At 38.3% G+C, this 27,116-nt stretch overlaps 1 pseudogene; it reads left to right on the top strand.

The window, feature by feature from the left end:
• The first annotated feature begins 3,365 nt into the window (after positions 1 to 3,365).
• Positions 3,366 to 27,116, top strand: part of LOC107399412 (TGF-beta receptor type-1 pseudogene) — a 96,644-nt pseudogene continuing 72,893 nt past the window's right edge.

The raw sequence follows: 27,116 nt of genomic DNA, 5'->3' as shown, positions 1-27,116 counted from the left end.
GAAAGCTTTCTCTCTTGTTGAGAGTTTAAATCCAGCAGTAAATTTACAGCTCAACTTTCACAACTTTCGGGTTGTGTTATTCACAGGCTCTGTGTATGTAACCATCTCTATATATTGACCATCATCAAAATCATCTTCATCTGTGGGCTAAGTCTGCTTTACCTTTTCTTCCAATCTTTATTTTTCTTAACCCTTATTTCTCCATTAATTTTTATCTTGTTATACCGTAGTTGTGTTTACTAGTATTTATGGTGGTATTCTAATTGTACTGAAATGTGATTTTGATTGTATGTTAATAAATAAAGTTGCCCGGGGGTCAGAGCTATTAGAGCCATAGCAAGAGTGTGGCGGTGGTGGCACACGCCTTTAATCCCATAGATCTCTGTGTGTTCAGGGATACAGCCAGCATTGGAGACATATGCCTTTAAGACCTAGGGGGCTGTACATTCAGACAGTGATGAGGCAGTCACGTGTTTGGGTTTACAACCAATGAGAAGGCAGAACAAAATACTATAAATAGACGAACAGACAGGATATAGCTCTTTTTCGGGAAGCTGGGACACTGCAGGCGGAAGGGTGAGATTTTAGCTCTGAGCTCTGACCTCTCGGCTTTCTCTTTTACATTGTTTCTGTGTTTCTTATTTAATAAGACTGTTGGATACATCTACAAGTATTGTTTCTCATATGAAAACAAGGCAGAGTGTCAAACCCACACATTAACAAAAGAGATAAACATGTATTTAATGTTCTCTTCAGCTTTGGACTTGATCAGTTGCATTGGGGCTAACCAATACATCCAGGGTTCACTATAGAATAGTGGCAGTTATTTTAATATCAGTGAGAAGACATTTGGGGTAAGGTATTCCGTATTTTACTTTTTGATCCCCACATGAGGTTTTTGTTTTCTTCTGGAATTCTATAGAGGGAGGTTTCTCTGTGTCCCGCCCAGCCCTGTAGTCACGACAAATCTCTCCCACTCATGGTCCTGCAGCCACTTATAAAATAATTACAAAGAGGCTTATTTTAATTACTAACTGTATGGCCTGTGTCTTCAGCTTCTTGCTAGCTAGCTCTTTGATCTTAAATTAACCCACTCCTATTAATCTATATGTTGCCACGTGGCCATGGCATTACCAGTCTGCTGGCATCTTATTGCTCCTTCGGTAGCAGGCTGATGTCTCTCCTGACTCTGCCTTTCTTCTCTCTGTGTCTCTGCTTGGATTTTACTGCCTGGCCTAAGCTTTCCTGCCATAGGCCAAAACAGCTTTATTTATAATCCATTGGGAGCCACACATATCCACAGCATACAGAAAGACATTCTACAGCACTTCCCCTATTCTCTCTATTCAAAAAGGAAGGTTTTTAACTTTCACATAGTAAAATTATATATAACAAAACAGTTATCAAGCAAGAATTACAGTTACAATATCTAGTCTATTTGTACTTGGCAAAATTAAAGAAAATATTTTATTATCTATCCTATTTTTGTGAGTCTAAAGTTTCATATCTAATTTAGCTTTTACAATGACTAAGAAAAACTATAATTATAACTATCTAGGCTTCAATTCCATCAAAGACCCCAGAAGGATGTAATATTTCATGAGTAAACAGGAAGTGCATTGCAAGCAGCTTCCATAATTCTAGAAAGGACAGAGACATCTGGCTGCCCAGACAGTTATCCAAAGCTCCTATTGTAACATTGGGGCATCTATTTTCAGCCTACAGGTCTAGAGTCTCTGGCATAGCTTTCAGTGAAGCAGGGAATTTTAAGGACTGTTCCACCCATTCTGGCAAAGTTCATCAATCACTTTTCCCTGTGTCCTGTAGAATGTCTGGCAGTTTCCTCTGGGAGGCAGGAACCTGAGGGACCATCTCACCTTGCAAAGTTCAGTGGTCACCTTCTTATGGGTCCTGCATGTCCCATACTGTCAAACAGTCCAGACAAGAGCAGTTTCTCACCCAAATGGCTAACTTTTGCCATAAAGAAAGCAAACTCCATATGTAGTTTCTTAGATGCCCATCATCTTCTCTGAAGTAGATTGGTGCTGCCAGGAGCAGACATGTCTCAGTATCCAGAAAAGTCTAAGTTCTTAAAACATTTTAAATGCCATATTCTGTAGGTCTTTGAAGTGTTTGAAGATTACCTACCTAATTGAAATATATCTATATATAACTAGAAAACTTAAATAACATGACTATACGTTTGATTATCATAGATGACTAATTATTAATCTGTATTTCTTAATTATATATTACAATTTTTAATGAGTTGCATAAACATAATATCTTAAACAAGAGTAGAAATATATATGTAGTATAGCAAAATTAATGTTAAATTTGTAACAATAAACCAAAATACATAGCAATGTAAAACATTTCAAACAAGTTGTTGCTCTTTAAAAGTAGATTCAATAATCTACTCTTTTATCCTATCATATCTATATCCCCTTTTCTTTGTTAGAAAGAGATTGCATTTATAATCAACCCACTTTAAATAAAAATAAACATTCATAAACACTATTTTGGGAATTTGGGCATAGCTTCCCATACTACTTTCTGCTGATTGGGGGCACTGGCAATCTTATGGCGATACTGAGAAAATTAAGAATTATGCTTAAATTTTGTCTATAGTAATCTGTGAGGCTGGATCACCTCAACTAGTTGCTGTGAAGCTGTTTTGGATGTTGGATCATCTGGGCCATAACTGTCATTGGAGACCTTTCAGGGGATCTTGGTTGATCAAACCATATTAGCCTGAAAGCAGTCTATAAGTTCTCACCTTCTGTGGAAACAAAAGCAGAACCTCTTTTCCAAAGCAACATATCCTTAGACATAAATTTTGAAGTCACGATACCTTTAAAATATACATATTGGGTTAACTGGGTAGCCCCTACAATCAAATGTCTTGTTGTAGTTAAAAATCCCCCAAACAATATAATATGTAGTATCCAGATTCTTTGTGTAAATGTAATTTCCATCTTTATGTGGCTTAACTTTCATATTCTTATTGTCTCTTTAAAGATTTTATTTTTTAAAAACTGTTTCTTTATATAATTGTCTATATTTTTCTCTCTCTTTCAAGCCTACGTATATTTTTACATATATTGTAAACTGTTTAGAAGTATTTTTCCATCTGAATCTGCCTTATTGTGTTGATTTAAACTGTAGTGTGGCTAGGATTGAAGCGGCAGCCTCGGCTGCTGGCTCTGCCCACCTCAGCTTCCCAACATGGTGGAGATACATTTATCTCCAGCTCTGGGAGCCGTGCTCACTGCTAATTCTGGGAAGCAGTGGGTCTACACCTCCATCATCAGCATGTAGCCCCCCTTTTTTTTCTGTCTGTACTCGTAAAAGCTAAATCAACCATGCAGTGTGCTGCATGGCTTAGACACCTCTACGTACCTCGGCGGAAATCTGCCATGGTGTGCTCAAGTTTAAATTCCTTATCATCTCTGTACCGAGACCTGCATGAGAGACTGTGGGGGCCCGTTCTGGGGTTCCTCGTGGCTTTGCCCAGCGGGTCCGAGTGGAGGATGGTCGGGACCACGGGCCTGAGTGCAGGTGTCTGAGATGGTCTGCACTTGGCTGTGCTGGGGGAGGAGGTCTTTTGCTCCACCCCTTGGCGTCTCTATAAAAACCCTGGACCAGAGACAGTCGGGGCCCGTTGGAATAGGTTCCAGGCCCTCTCGAGGCTATCCTTTAATTTCTATCTGTTTATCTCCGCAAGATGCTCCGCTATAAATCCTTCTATCTAATATCTCCTGCTGATCGCACTCAAGAAAACTCTGGGAAGCTGTGGGGGTGGTGGGTAAACGCCCCACAGAATGGCGCCCGAACAGGGACTAAAGAAAAAAAGGGGCTAAAGAAAAAAAGGGGCTAAAGAAAAAAAGGGGCTAAAGAAAAAAAGGGGCTAAAGAAAAAAAGGGGCTAAAGAAAAAAAGGGACTAAAGAGAAAAGAACAAAAAAGAGGGGACTAAAGACAAATGAACAGGGACTTAAGACAAAGTAATAGGGACTAAAGATAAAGGAAAATAATAGTTTTATTACAGAGTTTTTGGTGAAAGTGCTGAGTCAGCCCTGCCAGTGGAAAGGCATGCCGGTGTTATGGAATATATATATTTTTATATATATTTTTTGGGAAGGCAGGGGTTTTATCCTCGAGAGAAAAGGAAAGCGGACTGGAAGGATGTCCGATGCTGCAGCGAAATTCTCTTCTGTCAAAATTTTCTATCTTCTATCCCTTTCTCAATTTCTATCTGTGAAAAATAAGTAAGGTATAGGGTAGTAATATAGTGTAGGAAAAACTTAGAAGTGTAAGATTGTGTAGGAATAAGTAAGGCAACTAGACAGAAAAACTCTTCAATTTTCTAACTTTGGGGGCTTTGAAAGCAAACTCGGGGAAAAAAAAATCTTTCTTTGGGCTTTACGGGAAGTAAAAAAGCTCTTTGAGCTTATGGGGAAGAAAAAGTTTCCTATGGAAGCTTTTGACCTGGGGACAGCTGAAATGCTAAGTCCAAGCGGCAGGAGAAAATAATTTCTCCCTGAGGCAGAAATGGGGGTGTAAGAAGTCAAAGTTTAAAGTTGGGAAGTTTTGGGAAAAGTTGCTCTTTCTCCTGGGGAAAAAGAATCTTTCTCTTAAACTAAAGTCTTTCTTGGAAAATTTGGGGAAAAAATCTCTCTAAAAAGCCTTAATCTTTCTCTCTTAAGAAACTTAAAAACTAAAGCCTCTAACCTTCTCTCAGAAAGACGAGAGTAGAATCACCTGAAGATATTAGTATGGGGACCACCTGTGATTAGCTCTAAGGGAAAACAACAAACTTAAGACAGCAAAACCTCTCTAAGTTCTCTTTCAAGCTTTAAAAATCCTCCCTGCAATGCAGGAGGCAGGGACAAGTTCCTAAAAACCTCTTCTAAGCTCTGAGGGAAACGCTTGGGAGAGTGTGGGTGAAGAGCTACAGAGAGCAAAAAAGGGCAGGAAACTTTACCTGAGAAAAGGCAAAAAGCCAAGCTTTTCAGTTACAGCCAAGCTGAGGCATCAAGGGTTTTGTTTGAATGAGCATTTCAGAATGAAAAGGTGCTCCTAATCATCCTATGCAAAGATCCCCTGAAGCAATGCAAACTGTTAGCATTGTATCCTCGCTTCTGAGCAAAAACCCAGAGGTGACTGGCCAGTGTCTCTGAGTTGGAGTGCATTTCGGGGATACTAGGGTTCCTGCAGTGGTAAACTTCCTGGAGCACAGAGATGAGGCAGGAAGGTGCAGAACCAGGGGGAAGATTGCTAATGAACAAACAAAGCTAAAGCCGGTGGGAATGGCACAGTTATCTGCTTTCCTACAAGTCCCGGGGTTGATAGGTCCACAGCTGCAAAAAGAAATCTGAGAAAAGCTTTCCTATCAGAGAAAGGACTTTTCTGAGAAAACAGTAAAGCTGAACTGTGTCTGAAGCAGTCGTGCTGCTGAGTCAGAACGCTGTCTGGGGAAAGAGCCCAGCCAGGGCAGAAAAGAACTATCCAGGAGTAAAGCTTTCTTTTCTGTCAGAGAAAGCACCTCTTTGAGAAAAGCTTTGTTTCAACTGACTCCCTGAGATGAGGGAGTGTAGCCCTGAGGGGTGATTGCCTCTGGCATAAGCTCTGTCCTTGAGCACCCAGACAAGCAAACACAACCCACTGGGGGACTGGGCCAGGTGAAGGCCTGATGAGGCAAAGCACCTGTCCTAATGGGAGTTTAGAAATGGCAAAAACCTCCCTTGTTAGATTTTCAGTCTGTACGCAAACCACACAGACCCTGAAAACAAACGGACAAGAACCCCTACCTTCAGTAGCAGGGAAAACCGCCTCTCTAGTGTCGGAAACTGTTTCTGGGGTAGAGGGGATAAATTGAGACCAAACTGGGAACTGTCTGGGAGAAAGACTCTGAAGAAACAGAGAAGGGACATAATCCTCCCCAGAAAATATGACCTGAAAAAGCTGCTAGAATTTGAGGCAGATTCGGGGGAGAAAGTCCCTACCTCCAAAGGCAGCTAGCAGAGGTACAGAGCCTCAGACAGATACCTGAAGCTCTGCATCTGGGGGGGAAGGAACAAGCAAAATGAGATAAATCAGTGGGAGAAAATCTCTGAAGGAGCTATGGAAAAGCTGTTGTACGTGATCTTGTTTTTCACTGACTGGCTAAGGCAAGCACAAGCAAAGTTGCTATCAGAAATGCCAGCCTCAATGCCGGCTAACGAGGCAGGTGTAGTTCTGATTCGGGGGCCAGTGTCTGATGAAGGAGAGACACCTGTTGAAGCCAGCTGAGGAGAATAGAAACCTCCCAATGTGCCATAGCTGAAAATGTAAGATGCTTGTTCAAATCTCACATTGCAAAAGCAAAAAAAACTTTGTTCAAACCTCCCGGGCAAGAATTTGTAAACAAGTCTGGTAAAAGAGAACCAGTTGACTCCCAGACCCAAAAAGAACTATGGGAAATGATATAAGGGACTGATATGGGACTAATATTATTATGGACTGATATAAGGGAAATGCATTCTGGGAAAGGTAGTTTTTCTGCTAAAGATGGCAACATTGCCCTGAAACACTTTTGTCAGCTCGAAAATACGTTCATGGTAAACTTAAAATACAGCTTTTTTAAGAATAAGGAGGAAAAATCGTCTAAGGGTTTAAGTGTCAATTCCAGTGAAAAATTGAAAGGGTACAGAACTAGGCGCTTCGCGGTTTGGGGCTCTGTTGGTAAAATGCCTTATTTACCCTAATAGTTGTGCAAAGTTTTTACGGTAGTTGGATGACAAAAAGCTACCTATAAGAGCAAACAAGTCACTTTAAAATCCTTAAAATATCACCTAATAGCTGTGCAGTTTTTGGCGAAGAGCTTTACAACAGCTAAATATGATAATTTCACCCTCAGCATAAAGTTTTTCAGTAGAACAAACCAAAAGTACTGCTGTGATAGAAACGTTTGTTTGAATTGAAGTTCTTAGGGGAAACTATTATGAATTTGGGTGAAGGGACAGCCTCTAGTTAAAAACTGTCTACCGCTGACAGTGCATCTCTGCCGGTCCGGAACGGCTGAGAGAACTGACAACTTTGGGGTGTGGCTTTGTCCGGAGAATGTTACAGTACCCTAGCAACAAGTATCACAACTCTATAATGACAACAATCACTAAATCCCAGTGCTTTATAACAAAGCTAACTATAAACTGTAAACTTTAGAAATGATGTACGTACTTCCTGTCTAGTTAAGAGAATCTTTCTGATAGAGATGGTGATGATAATTAAGAGTAAGAAGTAGAAAGACGTATATAAGATATGTGAGTTTGTAAAAATTCTGTCTTGTTAGATCTGTGTTAAGAAATCTTTAGGTGTTTGCTAAGTTAGATATATGCTAATGGTAGCCTATATAAGTTTGTAAAATAGATCTATAGAGTTCCTTTAAGAATATAAGCTTGTAAGAAGTATCTAAGGTAGTCTTAAGACATGTAGTAATAAGCTTGTAAGATGCTAGTTGTAAATGTAAGTTTAAATAAGAAATAAGATAGAATGGATATAAGTATATAAGAATTAATAAGAAATATACTTGCTAAAGTAGTTCTATAGTTTCCTTAAAGTATAAATAAGTAGATGTTAGTATGTTGTATATGAGTTTGTAAAAACGTGTAAATGTTGAATATGAGTCTAAATGCTTTGCAAGGCAAAAAGTGTTATATGTGAGTTTGTGAAAACGTGTAAATGTTAAGTGTGAGTCTATTAATGTATATGGTGAAAACACCTGAGACACAGGAGATAGTGTCCTAGTAGACTGCAAAGCAGGCAACAGAGTGATTTCAAAAGCTCCAGAAGCCGCTAAGAATGGCGGACGCCAGAACCAGCACAAGGCATCTGCAGCTGAGATCCATAGAATATCAACGCACCATAAAAAAACCTGAGTTAACAGCAAAAACGGTGCGGTTTAAAATATTACTATAACTAAAAAGGTCTGTCTGTGAGAACAAAAGTTGCAGAGACGCTTGTTTGAACTAAAATTGTTAACTGCAAAAAGTCTTGGTTGTAAAACGTCTCTTCATATTTGGAAGTGAAAGCCTGATACCAGAATTTATTTCTTGTTTAAACTTTTTGAACTTAAAATGAGATAAAATTACAAAAACATTTTGGTTATGGATTTCTTCAAATTTGGAAGGCTAGTACCAATATTTATCATTTGAATTTTGGTACTTAAATGAAATGAACAATAGAGATTTCATTGCAATGGGACAATTTTGAGCTTACTTATAGTAATGACCTAGGAACGGTTTTCTGGAATTGGGTTAAAAATGAAACTGTTTAAATGAAGAAATGTATTTCTACTTAGAATCAAGATGCAATTTTGTGTATGTGTATATGCTTTATTAACTGGTGATTTATGAGTTGTTTTGTGAAACTGTTTATGTAAAAATGAAATTACTTATGGAACTGGTTTTATGTTACAAATGGAACTGTTCAAACAGATAAGTTTGGGTTCCTCTAACTAGGTTTGAGACTTTGTTTAAAAAATTATAAAGAAAAGGAGGAGTTATGAGATTGAATTATGTTCGCAGAAACCACATTGGGCACCGTATATAGAGGGGAGTTTCTCTGTGTCTCACCTGGAAGTTGGGACAAATTTCTCCTGCTCATGGTCCCGCAACTACTTATAAAATAATCACACAGAGGCTTATATTAATTACAAACTGTATGGCCTATGGCTTCAGCAGCTTCTTCTTCTTCTTCTTCTTCTTCTTCTTCTTCTTCTTCTTCTTCTTCTTCTTCTTCTTCTTCTTCTTCTTCTTTTGGTTTTTCGAGATAGGGTTTCTCTGTGTAGCTTTGCACCTTTCCTGGAACTCGCTTTGTAGACCAGGCTCGCCTGGAACTCACAGAGATCCGCCTGCCTCTGCCTCCTGAGTGCTGGGATTAAAGGCGTGCACCACCACCACCCAGTGGCTTCAGCTTCTTGCTAGCTAGCTCTTTCATCTTAAATTAACCCATTCCTATTAATGTATATGTTGCCACATGGCTGTGGCACTACTTATCTGCTGGCATTTTGTTGCTCCTTCAGTGGCAGGCTGATGTCTCTCCTGACTCTGCCTTTCTTCTCTCTGTGTCTCTGCTTGGATTTCCCACCTGGCTGTAAGCTTTCTTGCTATAGGTCAAAACAGCTTTATTTATTATCCAATGAGAGCCACACATGTCTACAACATATAGAAAGACATCCCACAGCAGAAATTCCAGTTCATTAATTCTGTTTTATTCAGAAGTTATTTAAAATCTTTATCTTTGTTCATTTATAGCAAACAGTTTGATAGACTGTCATTCATATTTATCCCAAAGTTCACTTATTTACTTTTGAGTCATCCTTTAGGAATGTAGAAGTTCATTAAATGATAACTAATGATCAAAGACATTTTCCCTTCATTTAATTGAAGAAAAATTTATTCTAAAATTCAGTATCTTGAGTTTTCATTAACTTCCACATATTTATATGCTCCAATTAGGTCCTTGAATTTTATTGTTAATGTCATGACATAGAGAAAAGTGATGTATGCCAAAACTGTGATTATCTTGGCAAGGCTGGTAAATCAATAATTTTCATTTTTGTGATATGGAATATCATTTCTTTTATGACCAAGAGCCACAGAACCTTTTAAGTTCTTTAAATCTATAACCATTTTTTTCAATAATGCTCTATGCTTTCTGCTTATCTATGGATGGCCAGGATAAACTCTACTCCATATTCAATTCATTATTTTGACACAGATAAATTCTGGTTTTAATATTTTATTTTGTCTAATTGTATTTTAGTCAATAATCACTGTAACAATATTTGAAGTAAACATTTTAAAAACTTTACTCTGAATTAAAGTAGAAGTTACAGAAGATTGGACTCTTTTACTATGGTATGAGCTCAGGTTAATAGTGTCATTGTCACAGCTGTGTGACATCATAGCTGTGTGACATTGAAGCATGATCCTAATTAGTCTTATCAATAAAAACCAAGAGTCAAATATAGGGTAATAACCTGAAAGATCAGAGAAGCTGAGCAGCAGTCACTGGAGACTTCTTACCTCTACAAATCCTCAGATGCAAAAGGGGATGAGATCCTGTTACCAGCCATCTTTTATTCTCATCTTCACCTCCCAATTGTGCTGGGATCAAAGGCATGTGCCTCCCAAGTGATGGGATTAAAGGTGTGTGCCACCACTGCCTGGCCTTCATGGTTAACTAGTGGCTAGCTCTGCCCTCTGATCTCTAGGCAAGCTTTATTTGTCAGAACACAAAATATTACACAACGTGACATCATAGCTGTGTGAAACTATCTCAGGACCACAGAGCAGGGACTTTGACATCACTGATTTGTGTCAAAGTATTTTCATACTTTTGAAAGTTGGGTATGCTTATGAAACACTTTTACACATTTATTCTTAGTTGTGAGACTCTTGAGTTTATAAGATACATGGAGCACAGTTATATTATCATTTTGAATAAGACTTTCTTCCTGGGAAAATGAGGCTCTAAGAAGGAAGAGACTTGAGCCAAGGGTTTAAGAGTAGCAGAGGAAACAGATGTTGCCTCTTGTGCAGGCTCAGCAGGGTAGCTCTCTGTGATATCTTGTGCTCATTTGAGAACTTGTCTCCACTTTCTTGTTTATCAGGAACTGTAAATAAGAGAGAGAGATATACATGTGAGAATCTCATTTTTCTCAATCAAGCTATGCTTTAGAGCGAGGCGAGCACACTAACTACTTTCCAGTCAGAACTGCACTCCATACTCTTCTTTTTTTTTTTCCATCCATCTCTGTCCACAGCCCCTTTAATCTTGCAAAACTTCAAAAGATGGTGGCTGGAAAAAATGATTTTGATTAAGTCGGAAAACACACTTAATAGGACAATGCCAGTGGAATGTCCAGGCTGATGGAGAAACGGAAGATTTTCTCTGTATGTTGGCAAGTTGAGTTTAAAAGATTCAGCTGCACATCTAGTTAGTAAATCAAGAATAACACCATCGACTCGGGCTCTCTGAAGTGCTCTTACTTTGATTTTTGATGTAATTCTCTATGACACTCCAAAGCTTCCCTTCATTTTATCCCAGATTTCCCTTTTCAGAAGTAACACAATAGGGAGTTATATGTAAAAGATTACAAATTGTACCTGTGGCTAAATAACGCACAGAGTGAATATATGTCCCAATGCCACGTGGCTTTGAAACGGCACTATTTGGGGTGTTGGGGGGCGGGATGTTGGCATGAAGTTGATCTGAATACCACAAAGGGCAGGGGTGGGGAATTCTGACACTACACAATGAATGAAGAAAAAAATGTGATTTCCTTTCTATAAATGTAGGGAGCTACCGGGATTTTTTATCTGCAAAGCGGTGTGTGTGTGATTGTGTGAGCTTGCAGTTTGCAAATTGTGGCTTCCAGGGGGATATCAGCTGGAGAGCTGAAGATGCAAGTTATCCAGCTTTACCCCATATTTGCTATCAAAGATATAGGGATGAAAACTGGCCACCAGCGCTTTAGCCAACTGTTCAGATGGCTGGCTGTAAGGAAAGATCAAGTTTGAGACCTCTACTATCAGTCACTCTTTTCAATAGCAAATTTGTCCCTAAAGCCTTTGATGAAGTCTTACTATTTTCACTTTTTAACTTGCAATGAGTTTGTTTTTATAGATCGTCAGTAGCATGTGAAAAAAAGCTCAATTTGGTATTATTTTTATTTAATTTTGTTTAAAATGATTTCTGAGTGTAAGATATTTTAGAACAGCAGATATAATACCATGTCCTTAAAATTTATATGCATTTTAAGATAAGCATGCCAATTAGGTGCTGTGATCAACTCTTAAAGGAATAACGAATATGGGGCTGGAAAGATGGCTCAGCACCTAGGAACTCATCCTGCTCTTCCAGATGACTGGAGGGCGCTCAGTTCTCAGAACCCTTGGTGGCTCACAAACACCTTTGACACTAGCTCCATGGGATCTGATACCCCTCTGAGCTCCATGGGCACCTCATATATGTGCACATACATGCACACATGTAGACACATACATAAATAAGAAAGCAAATTTAGAATCCCAAATAAATGGAATATACATTTTATGATAATTACTAACCCACTTTGTGTTTCTATTAAGCTTAATAAACACTTCTGTTAAATGTACTATCTTAGCTTGGGTTTCCGTTGCTGGGATATAACGTCATGATGAAAAGCAATTTGGAAAGGAAAGGGTTTATTTCATTTCTACTTTCATATGGCTGTCCATTATCAAAGAAAGTCAATGGGGGTACTCAAAGCCAGATCTGGAAGCAGGAACTGAAGCAGAAACCATGAAGGAAGGCTGCTTACTGGCTTGCTATCCATGAATTACTCAGTCTGCTTTCTTATAGCACCCAAGGCCACCAGCCCAGGGGTGGCACCATCCACAGTGAGCTGGTCTCCCCATATCCATCATCGTTCACCAATCATTAATGAATAAAATGTGTGTCAGACTTCCCAGTCTGATCTCAGCATTTTCACAATTGGGCTTCCCTCTTTGAGAATGACTCTCTAGCTTGTGCCAATTGATAGGCAACTAGCCATCCCAGGTATATCATGGTATTTACTAGCTATTATTTATAAAATAAAAGCTTCTGTGTCCATGGTGGAAAATATCAGTTAAAATAGCAAAAATATTTAAAAGATGCTCTAGGAATATAATTGACCCTATAAATGGGTGATAGCTTCAATAACCTATTTTTCCTGATTCTAATAGCAACTGGCCTCTGAAATACCATGTGATAGAGTCTTCATATACTAAATACAAAGATATATATATATATATATATATATATATATATATATATATATCAAAAAGAGACTTTTTATTATGAGTTATGAGTCAGTCACTGTTCTATTGCTATGAAGACACACCATGACCACAGCAACTCTTATAAAAGAAAGCATTTTATTGAGGGTTTGCTTACAGTTTCAGAGGCTGAGTCTGTTATCATTGTGGCAGGAGCACGCTGGCACTCATGTCGCTGGAGCAGTATCTGAGAGTTACATCCTGAGCCACAGAAAGCTAGCTAGCTAGAGACACTGGATCTGATGTACATTTTTGAAAGCTCCAAATCCACCCCCAGTGAAAAACTTCCTCCAGCAAGGCCACATCTATTCCAACAAGGCCATACCTTCTAACCCTGCTTTTTTTTTTTTTTTTTGGTTTTTCGAAACAGGGTTTCTCTGTGTAGCTTTGGTTGGTGCCTCTCCTGGATCTCACTCTGTAGACCAGGCTACTTTCTGATGATTAACCACTCAACTATATGAGCCTGCAGGGGCCATTCTTATACAAATCACTCCATTCCACTCCCTGGCCCCCATAGACTTGTAATCATATCATAATACGAAATTGCATTCAGTACTATTTCAAAAGTCCCTATGGTCTATTACATTCTCAACCCTGTTTAAAAGTCCGAAGTTCAAAGTTTCTTCTGAGACCCATGGCAATCTCTTAACTGTAACCCCTTGTAAAAATCAAAATTAATAAGCAGATCACATATTTCCAACATACAGCGGCATGGAATACACATTTCCATTCTAAAAGGAAGGAGAGGAAGCATAGTCAGAAAATACTGGGCCAAAGCAAGAATGAAATCTAGCAGGGCAAACTCCAGACTCCCCTTTCCATGTCTGATGTCAAAGTGCTCTTCAGATCTCCAACTCCTTTCAATTACTTTGTTGACCAACATACTTCTCCCTTGGGCTGGTTCTACACTTGGTCTTCAGCTTTTCATGGCAGGTATCCATTGACTCTGGCACTTCCAACATCTTGGGGTCTCCACCTCAGTCAAGTCTTCATCGTCACAGCTTCACTCAATGGCCTCTCTGAGCCTCCATACAGGGGCACCCCTGACATGTGCCTAGTCTCAGAGGCTTTCCTTAGCTGAAGAGGAAGATTCTACAACATTGTTTTTGTATCCTTGACTCTAAAGCCAGAACCACATGGCCAAAGCTGCCAAATTCTGCTGCTTGATTGGGCTGGAACCTGCCACATCCCCTTCAATTACATATGTGTAAGTTTTCTCTTGTTGATGGTTTCCTTCACTGCTTAAATTTATTTTTATTTTATTTCCACAAGTTGGAAGCTTAGCTGGATGGGGTCTTGCTCCGAGGTCACCCACTCCCTTTATTCCACTTAGCATCAGGCTTTTCATTAAACTTTTTATCTCCTTGAGCACTGGACTTAACGCCATTATATTTCCTTGGTGCTCCTTTTCTCTCAAAACTGTGCATTTTGTATTTTTCTTTGTCTAGCTTGGTCCTTTTCATTATAGATCTTCATATGACTGATCACTATTAACCACATGACACTGTTTTATAATCTCCTCTGTTAATGCCATTAATCCAAAACTCCTTAATTTAGTCTCAGGCATATTTTTTTAGAACAAGGGCAGAAAGCAGCCACATTCTTTGCTAAGATACCATAAGAATGGTTGGTCTCTAGGCTTCTTACTAATAGTCTTCCCCTCTGAAACTTCTTGAGCTGGGTCCATAATGATTTACATGGCTCTCAGTACCTCTGTCTTCAATGCTTCTACTACTATTGCCCATTAAGCTGCACTTAAATCATTCAACTGCTTTCCTAACCCATAGTCCACATTCCACTAAAAAAGGCAGCAAGGTCAGGCCTGTGAGAATAATACACCAGGCCCCAGTACCAACTTCTGTCTTAGCCACTGTTCTATTGCTGTGAAAAGAACCATGACCAAGGCAACTTTTGTAAAAGAAAATATTTAACTGGGTGTTTGCTCACAGTTTTAGAGGGTCAGTCCATTATCATGATGGTGGGGGCATGGCAGGAGCATGGAGGCATTGGTGGAGTTAGAGCAGTGGCTGAGAGTTACACCCTGTTCTGTAGGCAGAGGGACAGATAAGGAAAGGGAGAGAGGCGGGAGAGGGGGGAGAGAGAGAGTATTGGATAAATTATTTTGGCCACTTCACGTAGTTAAAAGGATATTTATTTAATGGTGTAACTCACAAATTAAGTGAAAGGTAGGTCGCAGGGTCTGGGGAAGGTGTATCGCAATCCAGCGGTGTTCTCCGGAGCTCTGCACAGTCCACCTTCACGGTTCAGTGTCCAGGCACAGAGAGAGCGCACCGAGAGAGCGCTGGCCCATCCAGCTCTCAGGTCTCCAGACGCCTCCCCTCGCCCCGCCTCATAGGCATGACACATGACAGTTGCCAGAGTCTCAATGGGGGTTGGAACTTCCAGATCCAAGCTGGAATGGCTACCCACTACAAGAGAGAGAGAGAGAGAGAGAGAGAGAGAGAGAGAGAGAGAGAGAGAGAGAGAGAGAGAGAGAGAGAGAAATTGGTTGGGCTGGGCATGGGTTTTTAAAACCTCTAAGCCCACTTCCAGTGATAAACTACCCCCAATAAGGCCACACCTACTCCTAATTCTTCTAAAATAGTGTCACTTCTTAATGTCTAAATAGTCAAATATATGAGCCTACAGAGGCATTCTTTTCAAACTATCACAGACTATTTGAAAAAGTATCTTAAGGAGTAGATGAAATGAGATATGCAGACATCTAGAAGAGGAATCTTGGAGAAAACGTGGTGGGCAAATGCACTGAGCAAAAAGGAACATGCCTGTCTTGTTGCAGAGTCACCAAAGACACTGGTGTCATCAGGGCAAAGTAAACCAGGGAGAGCAGAGCAGATATCACAGGAACCACAAAGAGCTTTTCCACCAGTCTAGGGCAGAGATGATTATGGCATGACCATGGCAGATGGGAACATAGTGGCAAGTGTAAAGGTTGAAGGCAGAATTAGGGTGTAGAAATACTCCACAGGCTTGTCTAGAGCATGAAAGGTTAACCAAAAGCACAAAACACAATGCTGGGCTTCTATTCAGATCAGCTAAGTCTTGCTATTATTAAGATATAGAAATATATTTTGGGAAAACTACTACGGGTTTATTTTGGGATGCTTACTAGATTTGAGATACCTGTGAGGTAGGGTAGTAAATATGTCAAGTAACTCTTAAAGTCATATAGGTCTAGGGTTCAAGGTAGAGACATTTCATAGTACTGTAAATTGGGAAATAATTTCTAGATGGCATATAAGATTCAAGGTTAGCCGAGATCACCTAGGAAGTGAGAAATGAGAGCAGAAATGTAAAAGGCTTGACTGGGTCCTGCTTGCTTAGACTTTAGGAAGAGGAGGGGCAGTGAAGGAGGTGCCCACATAAGGTGAAGGGACTGTCACTGGTAAGTGTTGGGATGGCTGAAGAGTGACCACACACAGAGAGAGGGCTTTGGTGACCTTATGAAGAGTTCTGTTGGAACGATAAGGAGAAAGCCTCATTGGTTCAAGTTCACAAGACAATGTGGGAAGGGTAGGATTGCCCAATGTTCAAAGGAATTCTGCTCAGAAAGTGAGCAGATAGTTCAGGTAAGCTAAAAGAGATATAGAATCCTTTTAGTTTATTTGTTTAGCTTTTTTCTAAAGATGATAAAAGTATGTGTTCATAGATGGGAAAATATAACATGAAGGGATTCATTACATTGATGAAGAAACCTGTGAAATTGTCAGAGCCAAGTCTTTTCTCTGGTGAAAGGGACATGGTCAGTACAAGAGCAGAGACTGGCTTTCGACATGGCCACAATGGTTTATGTTTTGGGAGTGAATTAAGAGAGACAGTTAGGGAGAGGCGTGGTAATTAGCTGTGCTAAGAAAGGCTCTCTTTGTTGCTCGTGTACTTCAGTGACTGTGAAAGTAACTGCTGATATGAGATGAGGACAAAGAAAGAGGTTTAAGAAATATGAGAAGATGGGAAATAGTATCAGATTCATGACTGCATTCAAGCCCAGCTGAGGTTTATTATAGCCATAAATTTAAAAGGTCACCAGCCAGCATTATGCACAATTTTCCCAAGTCACTTCAGCTCTGTGCATGGAACAGTCAGAGTGCTGATTTAACCAAACTTGATACTGAACCTGGCACAATTAAAGCCCTTGACGTATATGCAACCAATGTTTCAAAAGAGAAATGGGGATCAAATCTGGATAATGGGTGAAATGGAAATTTATATAACACATTTGTCATACATCACAGATGAGATTGTTAAATGTGTTTGAGGTTGTAGTACTGAAGGGACTCAGGAAAGAACTACAGACAGAAAATTGTCTGGGTCTAGGACCACAGCATGAGTATGAATATTGCTAACAATGTGTAGAAGACTGACTGATATGGTTATGTTTGTTTACTTTTTTGATGTTGTGTGTTTGTATCACGTCTCATAATACTGAGCTCCAAACAAGCTTTACCTTAGAAAGTTATATTTTTCACAAGAAAATAAATAGTAATTTATTTTCAAACAACACACAATGGATTATAACATTTGTTTCTGTCCTGGGGCCAAGTGGAGAATTAATATAAAAACTAATTTTCAAATATTCTCACATTTCTATTGTTTGGACCTAGGAAGTAAATGAAATAGCATTATGTTTACACAATCAGATGTACATTTCTGACTTCAACTTCCCAGAGCTAAGTAACAGTAAATCTAAATGAAATTATTCAGCTGTTTTCTGGAACCACATCTAAGCCTGGAGCCTTTCTGTTCTGATAGAGCAGTTGTTCACTTGAGAACTTGCATTCAGTTGTGACCTTTGGATGCTTTGTCACTCATTATTCTATCCTAAGAAAAGTAATAACAATAATAAGGAAAAAAGCTCAGTTCCACATACTTGTGATTAAGTGTAACTGTGAAGACCATTTACAGTTTCGTTGAATAGATGGTTATTCATGTAACTTGGGAAAAAAAATCTGCATTTTTTTTTCTGCTTGGCAAATGAAATAATGAGGTTGAGATAGTTGCTTATGAGGCAAAGCTAGAGACGTTGACATGAATTCTCCTGATCCTTGCCTTAGCAATGTCAGAGGCAAACATATGCACCCACTAATTGCCTGAAAGCAACATTTTTTTAATGGATTGAGGATACAAAGCATTTAGAGTAGCCTAAAAATTAATTTTCATGCCTGTATTTCCTTTAACCCAGTGAAATAATAAGACATCTTGGTCTGAGAATTCAGTCTCAGTAATAATTTCCACATAATAATTACACAGACAGGTATGGAATTAGCACCTGATCAAAAATGTTAATAAATCAAAGATGCCCAATATGATGCTTGTGCTCTATCAGCTCCTTTATCCTTGTCAAAAAGAGTTTGTGTGACTCATTATTATTTTGCAAAGTGCAGCATCACCCTGAGGTTTGGTTTCAAGACATCATCTAGACTGCCAATACTAATAAGCAGTCACTGGCATGAATGAAGACAGTATTCCCATTTAAGCTCTGCAAATTAGTTATTTGATTACATCTTCCATGCCTCCCTCATGTAAATGGGGTTGGGGATTTAGCTCAGTGGTAGAGTGCTTGCCAACAAGCGCAAGGCCCTGGGTTCGGTCCTCAGCTCCGGGGGGCGGGGGGGGGGGGAGAACAGTGTAAGTATTAAATGTCTTGGTTTAATATATGTTAACATATGTAAAAATGATGGGGTATTGTTATTTACTAAACATAAACTATGTTGAAAACACAGGCTATATAATATAAATAAAATTGAAATAGCATCTTCCTTTAGGGTGTCTGATAGTTTTTTGGATGGTGGTGAGTGTGGGCTGAGATTGGGAAAAACATGAAGGAATTATATCTACTAATAACATGATAATGTTTATATATATATATATATATATATATATATATATATATATATATATGATATTATGAGCTCATACAGAATTTAATTCACACACACAGAGGTGTAGAACCATAAAAATCATATTAAAATAGGTAAGTGCAATGTGAAATATTGTGCCAACAAGACTGTGTGCAGGTGTGTATGAAGGTGAGGCTGATGGGTGTGAATGAAAAGTGTCTTTTTAACAGAGCATTGGATAAAATCATACTTGGCATGTTCCAGGAACAGAAGGAAGGCCCATGTGAGGAAAGATGCCGAGTAGAACAGAAACCCATGTAAGAATATCTGCGACCTACTTATGAAGCCAACTATAGTGCACATGACTTGATGGGTCATAACAAAAGCTGTTCAGCTCGGTCTTCATAATATTAAGTAGCATGGTATAAGGTACATTACAGACTTTTGATGGTATGAGGTGAGCAAGTGGAGACAGCTGATGGAGACCATTTTTTAACAATCTTGTCTGCTGGGCGGTGGTGGCACACACCTTTAATCCTAGCACTCTGGAGGCAGAGGCAGGTGGACCTCTGTGAGTTTGAGGCCAGTCTGGGCTATCAAGTGAGTTCCAGGAAAGGCTCCAAAGCCACACAGAGAAACTCTATCTTGAAAAACAAAAACCCAAAAAACCAAAAATCTTGTCTGTGCAGGTGATTCAGTTAAAAATCTGAACCACAAGAAGCAGATTGAATTCTGTTAAGCTTAGTTAAAAAGAAAGGTCTATAGAAGGCATTGATGTGTTCCAAGGATTGAGACTCACATAAGAAACAGGCTGGAACCAGTGATTGGAGCCCTCTGTGGATTCCCACAATGACTCTTGAATCTCTTTACTTCCTTCTTAATCGACTTCTGCTGTGTTTTCTTTTGCTTAATGAGCTCTGAGATTACAGCTCATCTCAGAAAATGTGATGTTGCATTTTAAGTAGAAAGTCACATATTTCAAAATGATATAATTACACAAGAGTCAAAAATCACATGTGAAATGTCCACATGGAAGCAATATAATGACACGAGGGTGTAACTAGTCAAGTCAATCATATAAAATTCAGAAAATAATAGCTTATTAATAATAAGCATTTGGCTGACATAGAAGTATATTTAAATATAGACTTTTAAGCTAAAACTGGTTCATAATTTTTCTGTACCAGGTTGTATATCTCCTTCCTAAGACACATGTGCAGAAGTAATTAAGCAAGGTCACAAGCATATGGTGCTAATCCAAATCCTCGACTTTACTATAAAAGAAAGATACCATTGAACTTTCTTCTCATGAGCATACAGGAACAACCCCTGCGAAAGGTGCCTGTCCACAAGCCAGGAAATGAGTTTGCCTGGTACCTTGATAATGACCTCCCAGTCCTTAGATATTTGAGAAAATAAATGTCTCTGATTTAGCTATTCAAACTATGGTGCTGTTATACCAGTCCCAATATAATAGTACATAGTTATTTCTTGAAATAAAAATAAATGAGCTTTCACAGTAAAAGTAAATTGGCAAAATTCAATTAGCTCTCAAAAATCAAACATGCATAGCTATCCATAGATATAATACCTAGAAGGAGGAGGTTGGTATCAAGTGCATGCAATGTGATAGCTTAGCAACTTCAATATGCATATCTAATAAGCTCTTGTTTTGTTTTTGTAATGACTGTTCCAAATTCATTAGTTCTTTTAAAAATTCTGAATTATCCTTTCCTGATCTCATACAAAGAAGGTTTTTAGATTAGTATAGTCCCTACATATCTTTCTAGCTCTAAACTAAGAAATAAATATAATATAATGCTTATATTATAGATATAATAGAGAGACTAATGGGAGGGAGCTGTTAAAAATAAAAACATTTTTTAATGATTGGAAAAACTAGAAACTTTAAATGTTTTTTAAAGATATAAGAACTAGTAAAACACAGAAGACAGATGATGCAGGAGAGAGAAAGGAGTATTTAGTAGAGTGTGGTTGTAGAGAAGATGGGGGAGAATGAGATCTTTGGCCTATGTATAAATATTGGTCTTAACTAAAATTTATATGTCTTTTTTGTGTCAAAAGAAAAAGTAATAGGTTTTTAGACTATACAAAACTCGTACTTTGTGGTTCAGAAGTAGAAATGACATTTGTTAACCTTTTTCATTAAAAACAATCCTCTCCTTCATATTAATACAAGTCACTGGTATTTTAATTGACATGATGAATGCGTTTAAATACTTTGAAGTGAAGACATACACAACATACAGTAAAAATATCACTCCCATTCACAAGACTTTGTGTGGCCTAAAATTTTACAAAAATCCAAGTGGGCACAAGTGTAATTAAATTAGCTTTTCTATCTCCTTGTATTATTTGTTTGTATTTTTATGACACCTTGTCCATCACAAATGTTTTAAGGAAGAAGGAAGGTTATTACTAATTAATTGATTTGACATAGTAGCCAGTAGTTATCTTCTAACTATATTTTTGAGCTATTATAATTATTAATGGCATGAAAATAAAATTGAAATGAAATGTTATCAATAACATGTATTGAAGAGCAAGACCACATTAGTAAATTATTATTAGAGATCTGTTTAAACTATAACTTCAAAATCTTAATGCATATTTTGAAAAGTTGATTGATTACAGCAGCTTTGAAAAGAACCCATGTACAGTTTTGTGATCAAAGATACCTTTGCAAGTGTACAATAATGATGTCACCTTCAGAGAAGGCACATCAAAAGTCACTTTTGCAGTTTCTGTTTTCTGTGTGGTCAGCAGAGGTTGTAGTCAACATTCTGTACAGAATATACAATAGAATTTTATTTACCTGGTATTTTTTCAGCTCATGGCCTCCATTTGGTTAAATAATGAACATAGGTAATTGTGAACATAGGTTAGGATATTACATATTGCATATGCAATTTTGGTTTATCTCTAGGTTTGATCCTTTTAATGGATCTGTATTTTATTCTTAGCAAATTATCGTCCTCTACATTCTTCTCAGTGGCCTCCCAATCATTCTGTGATTGATTTATGTTGATAAGCTATGACTTGGAGAGTTCATGCAAATGCGATCTGTATTTTTTTCTTCTTATGTATTTTCTTAAAAGGAAATAAATATCAACTTTTGAATATGGGCTTTAAAAAGTGTTCAGTTTGCTAACAACTGGGAGAAAGTATGTTTTAGTCAGTTCATTGAACCAGAACTTACTGTTAAAGAGATGGCTTTAAAAAGGAAAGGCTTGAAGCCAGGCTTAAATATTTACATAAGCTGTACAAATCAATAATTTGAAATATTTCTCATTCATTATAGTTTAGTAAAAATGTACTATACACTTTGTGTAATAACTGAAGTTAAAATTCCTAGTTAATCTTAAAAGTGATGACAGTATAATAAAAAATTGATCAATTGATTCTGTTTCCTCACCCTCTAGTACCAATGAAGTTCCCTGATTACAGCCCCTAAATATATAATCATAGCAGTATCTTTCAAAGTCTACTTCTAGATGAAATATTTCTAGTTTATGAGTATGCTTGGACAGTCATGGGACTTTCATTTATATACATGTAAAACAGACACAACATTAATTTTTATGCATTTTGATAAAGAGTTTGGTTGAGGTTTCTTATAATTCAGTGAACAAGTAGATTTTGAACTGTGAGCTAAAGAATATGTTTATTTTACACATTAACACAAAGCTGTTTCTTCTTTTACTCTATGTAAATATTGAGTCACATGACAGATAATTTAGTTACTTAAAAAGCACACAAATTAGTTAAAAGTGTTATTAGTGATTAATCAGCGAATCTGTTATTGCTGATGATATGGCTGTATCTTTGACTCATGGTCATAAACAGTACTTCCTAGATACATGGCAAATGTCTACTGGTGAATATTACTATTTGATAATTACTTCCATGAGGAGAAATAGCTTAGAGTAGATTCCATTTCCTTTTCCAAGAATGTGTGTTGGATGTTCCTCACTCACGTTGTGTACTCTTTTTCCTTTCATACTGACATCAACTGTTCTGTGTGTTCTAAAGAATGATCCACAATAGCCACATTTAACAGTTTTAAATAAATCTATTAAGTAAATAGCAAGCCACAATGAAACACTAAATAGCAAGAGATAGCTAGTCAGGTAGCTAGAAAATACCAAATTGGGTGCTCAAATTATCCAAAGAAATCAATGGAGGAAGCCCCTTTATGGCAGCCCGTAGATGTTTCCAATAGGGAGCCCTCAGCAGAAAAGAGTGTTCCCCTGGGTAGGGTTTCCAGCCAAAAGAACAATAAAATAGCAGTAAGGTGACACCATCAAATAGATGGCTTATAAACAGCCAGCAGAAACCAAATGAGCCCTGTTGAGGCAATTAGTTGGAATACTCTATAGAGAGTCCCTGGCAGAATAGAGTATCCCTTTGGGTGAAGTTTTTAAAAAACTCCAAGAAACAAAATGAACAGATAGCACAGGTAGAATCAACATGCGAAGACCTTATGCTCACAGTGCCCATCAGAACCTACTGGAGAAATTAAGACAGTCTGCCGGAGTTCTCAGCTGAGGTCCTATGGCTGACTTTGCCATGGATAAACTTCTAGCCTCTTTTTTTTTTTTTCCACTGTAAATACTTTTATATCATGCGATAAGTGACATATGTTGAAAACAATTTACCTTTTGGTTGTTTTTACTGGCAATGTTTTTATTCTTGGGATGCTTTTCTCTTCTTTTTCTTTCTGGTCACAGAGTTAGGGAGGGCAGCCCATCCTCAGCCAATGGTTCACGAAGGACAGTTTGAGACAAACATGCTTGGGCTCACGTGGGGAAGCTCACTACTCTTCCAGAGCTGGCTTCTCAGTGAGCTCAAACAGCATATGACAATTTACCAATGTAATGTGTTGCTGGATCCTCACGGCTCCCTTGGGGAAGGGGGTGAGAGGCACAGTGTCAACAGCATAGACACTGGGAGTCAGTTGAAGGCAAATAACAAAAACATTTATTTAATAACAGGGAAGGCCTTGTATACCCTCCTCCCAACACGCAGTCTGTGTCCCAATCTGGTGGCATTGCATGGTCATCCCTCAATGTCAGGAACTCTGACATTGACCAGGAACTTTGACAGCAACCAGGAACTCTGACAGCTCCTGTTGCTAGGCCCTCAGGCAGACTCCAGGTTGCCTCATAAGGAGTATGTTATGTGCATGCCTTGGCAACTGGTCTGAGTCAATTTCCTTGACCCTATGGGCCTGTCCTACTACAGTAATGCACACTGCATGCTTGGGGCTCAAATGGGGAAGCCCACCACTCTTCCAGAGCTAGCTTCTCAGGGGGCTCAAACCACATGTAACAATTTACCAATGTATTGTACACTACATGACCCTAAAGTCCCATTAGAGAGAGAGAAAGATGTAAACATGTGAGCTAAGCATGCATTTCAGTGCTAAAACATTAGGTTCACATTGAAATTTCTCTTTTTCTGATTCTTCAGGGCTTAGTCATTATCTATATTAAAAAAATACTTTAGCATTTTATCTATAGCAGTTTCCTTCTGTAAATAAAGTTAAAAGCTGTTCTTCAGTTGACATTTCTGAAAGATCCATCAACCAGTTTCTGTTGTGACCTTAAAATCACAACCATGAACATACTTTAAAAGTCATATGAGTCATTTTTCCAGTGAGTCACTAATAACTTTGTGTATCTTCACATCATAATGTAATTATTTCTCCCACATCATTTCAGTTTTCTCTCTGCACAAAGAACAGCTATACTGATAGATAATTTTGTGGTAGTTGAAATATTAACCTTGTTTGGCAAGTCACTTTTATTTCTTTCTTCCCTACAGACTACATAAAAATATAACAAATACAATATCATTATAAATTCAGAATTTTCATTTATTTTAAGCATGCAATTTAAAACTAAGAAAAAGTTGTTACCTCTTCAATATTGTTTTATTTTATTTAGTTTGTGGGAGGGTTTTGGAGTTTCCAAAACATGACACATGAAAGACATATGAAAGATGTTCGTTGCAACCAATTGCACATGAATCTATGGTGTGAATACCATTTGCCTTGGGTCATGGAAAGCTAAGACCTGGGAATTTGTGCCACAGACAAATGAAACTGCCTTAAGTTGTGAGCTCTCAGGCTACTTCTGAATATTCAGTAAATTCAGTTCTAAAGTGCTGGCACCCTGGGACCTACATGAGTATGAAACCAATGGCAACAAAGGTGGTCATTGATACTCCAGGATTATTGGAGTTTAACAAATTTATAGATACTTACCAATAACCAACCGTTCATGTGACTGAACTTATTAAACTGCCCTGAACCCCAAGAAACAATAAGGAAACAACATATTGTTGACTGAATTTTTATCAAGATACTTCAAAGGACACTTGGAAGCTAGCATAAGTAGTCACATGTCATCAATTCTACGGTTATCCTCTGAACTTTCTGTGCTAAATTTGTGCTTTTACTTTAAGATTTAGATATTAAGACATGAACATAGCCACATACAGCTTACTCAGGATCAATGATGAAAATGATGGTAATTTGCATCTTTATATATTTATTGATAAATCACCATTGTTTTCAAAATAAGAATGGAAGTAATTTATCACAGACAAAAATATGGTATTAGGTATCCTTTGGAAAACTTCTCTTGCTTATCTAACATTGTAGGCAAGCAGCACAAAGTATCAATTTGAGGGATACTTATTAAAAAGGGCAGTCTCTACAGTTGTATGAAATTGTCATGATGTTAGTTTCCAATGGAGCATACTAGAAAGTATAGCCAAGACTTTATTTAACAAAATAAAATCATATGGCTATATTCACTACTTCTGATTTATCACCACTATTTCTGACTTGGGCTATACCTCCCTCAACAAGGGTGTTTTATGCCTTGTGATTCAGAATGCCCTTTTATAGTGTGGTGTGGTACTTTAGGAAGGAGAAGGCCTGGATTCCTAACAGGCCCATAAATCACAGAGTTTGTAGCTGTGGCAATGCTTGCAAGGTTACCCAACCCTCTAGTCTTTGAAAAATTTTTTTCTTTTATCACAGAAGATGGATGCAGTTACAGTCCTGTACTGGAGGTATAGTGGTGTCTTACAGGTCATTTTCTTAAATGAAAAGAAAAAAAAATAGAACAATGCTGCTTGCTTGGTCCATAATTGCTTTAGTCTTAGATATGATCATTTCTGTCATCTATTCTTTTAGCTCAATTTCTCATGTAGACACAACCTGATATGGCAGAAATGTTTCCTGTCCTTGTCAGAGTCCTAGCCTTATCCATAGTGCCTTTCTCTGAAGGAGCTTTAATCAATTGATCTTACTTTTTGCCTGATAGTAATAGCTTAGTATGTGTGCCCCCCCCCCATACACATTGATCCTTAATAGAGAACACAAACACAAAACTAAGGGTGACATTTCTAGCTGCCTGGCAGGTAACAAAAGAGCAGTTTTGAGTCTGAACTTCTCACTGGCTCCATTCCACACCAGATTAGGGATTGTATAAATCTTGGGACATGCTCATTGTGTTCATTTCTGAAGGAAAGAAGGTTCTAATTTTGTAGACATTTTTGTTGCTTTTCTTATGTACATTCCTTCTGTACCCACCTGCCTTCATTTTGATTTGTGCCTTGAACACAGTTTATTGACATTTTTTCCTTTACATGTATTTTCCCATTTACAGTGCAAGGTATATCTTCCCCTTGTCTACTGTTAAGTACATGAAGCAACTGTATTGATGTTTCAACAGTGAAGCATAGTGACCATTACTTTCAATCTATTAAAGTTGGAGACTTATTTTGGTTTCTATTACTGTGATAAAACACCATGACTGTGGTGATATATTGTGCACCCCAATAAAGCTTATCTGGGGATCAGAGGACAGAGTCAGCCACTAGATTAGACACAGAGGCCAACAGTGGTGGCACAGACCCTTTATCCTATCACTTGGGAGGCAGAGATCTGCCTGGATCTCTGTGAGTTCAAGGTCGCACTGGGAACAGAGTCAGGCAGTAGTGGCACATGACTTTAATCCCAGCACTTGAGATCTCATGTCTTTGCTTAGAAAGCACACACACCTTTAATCCCAGGAAGTGACATGGCTGGGTGGAGAATGGTATAAAATGATGAGGAGACAGGAACTAAGTAGCAGTTCAACTGAGACCCTCAGAGGTGAGGACTCAGAGGCTTTCAGTCTGAGAATTCATGGAAACAGGATCAGCTGAGGAGTTGGCGAGGTAAGATTGGCTGTGGCTTGTTCGGTTTCTCTGATCTTTCAGCTTTCACTGCAATTTTTGGCTTCAATTTTTTTTATTAATAAGACCATTTAGCAATTCATGTTATAGGCAACATATAGAAGGAAGGTTTTATTTGGGTTTATGATTCCGGAGGGC

Source organism: Peromyscus maniculatus, chromosome 16, assembly GCF_049852395.1.
Source record: "Peromyscus maniculatus bairdii isolate BWxNUB_F1_BW_parent chromosome 16, HU_Pman_BW_mat_3.1, whole genome shotgun sequence".
Classification (NCBI taxonomy): Eukaryota; Metazoa; Chordata; class Mammalia; order Rodentia; family Cricetidae; genus Peromyscus; species Peromyscus maniculatus.
This window is presented reverse-complemented; position numbering and strand designations above follow the sequence as displayed.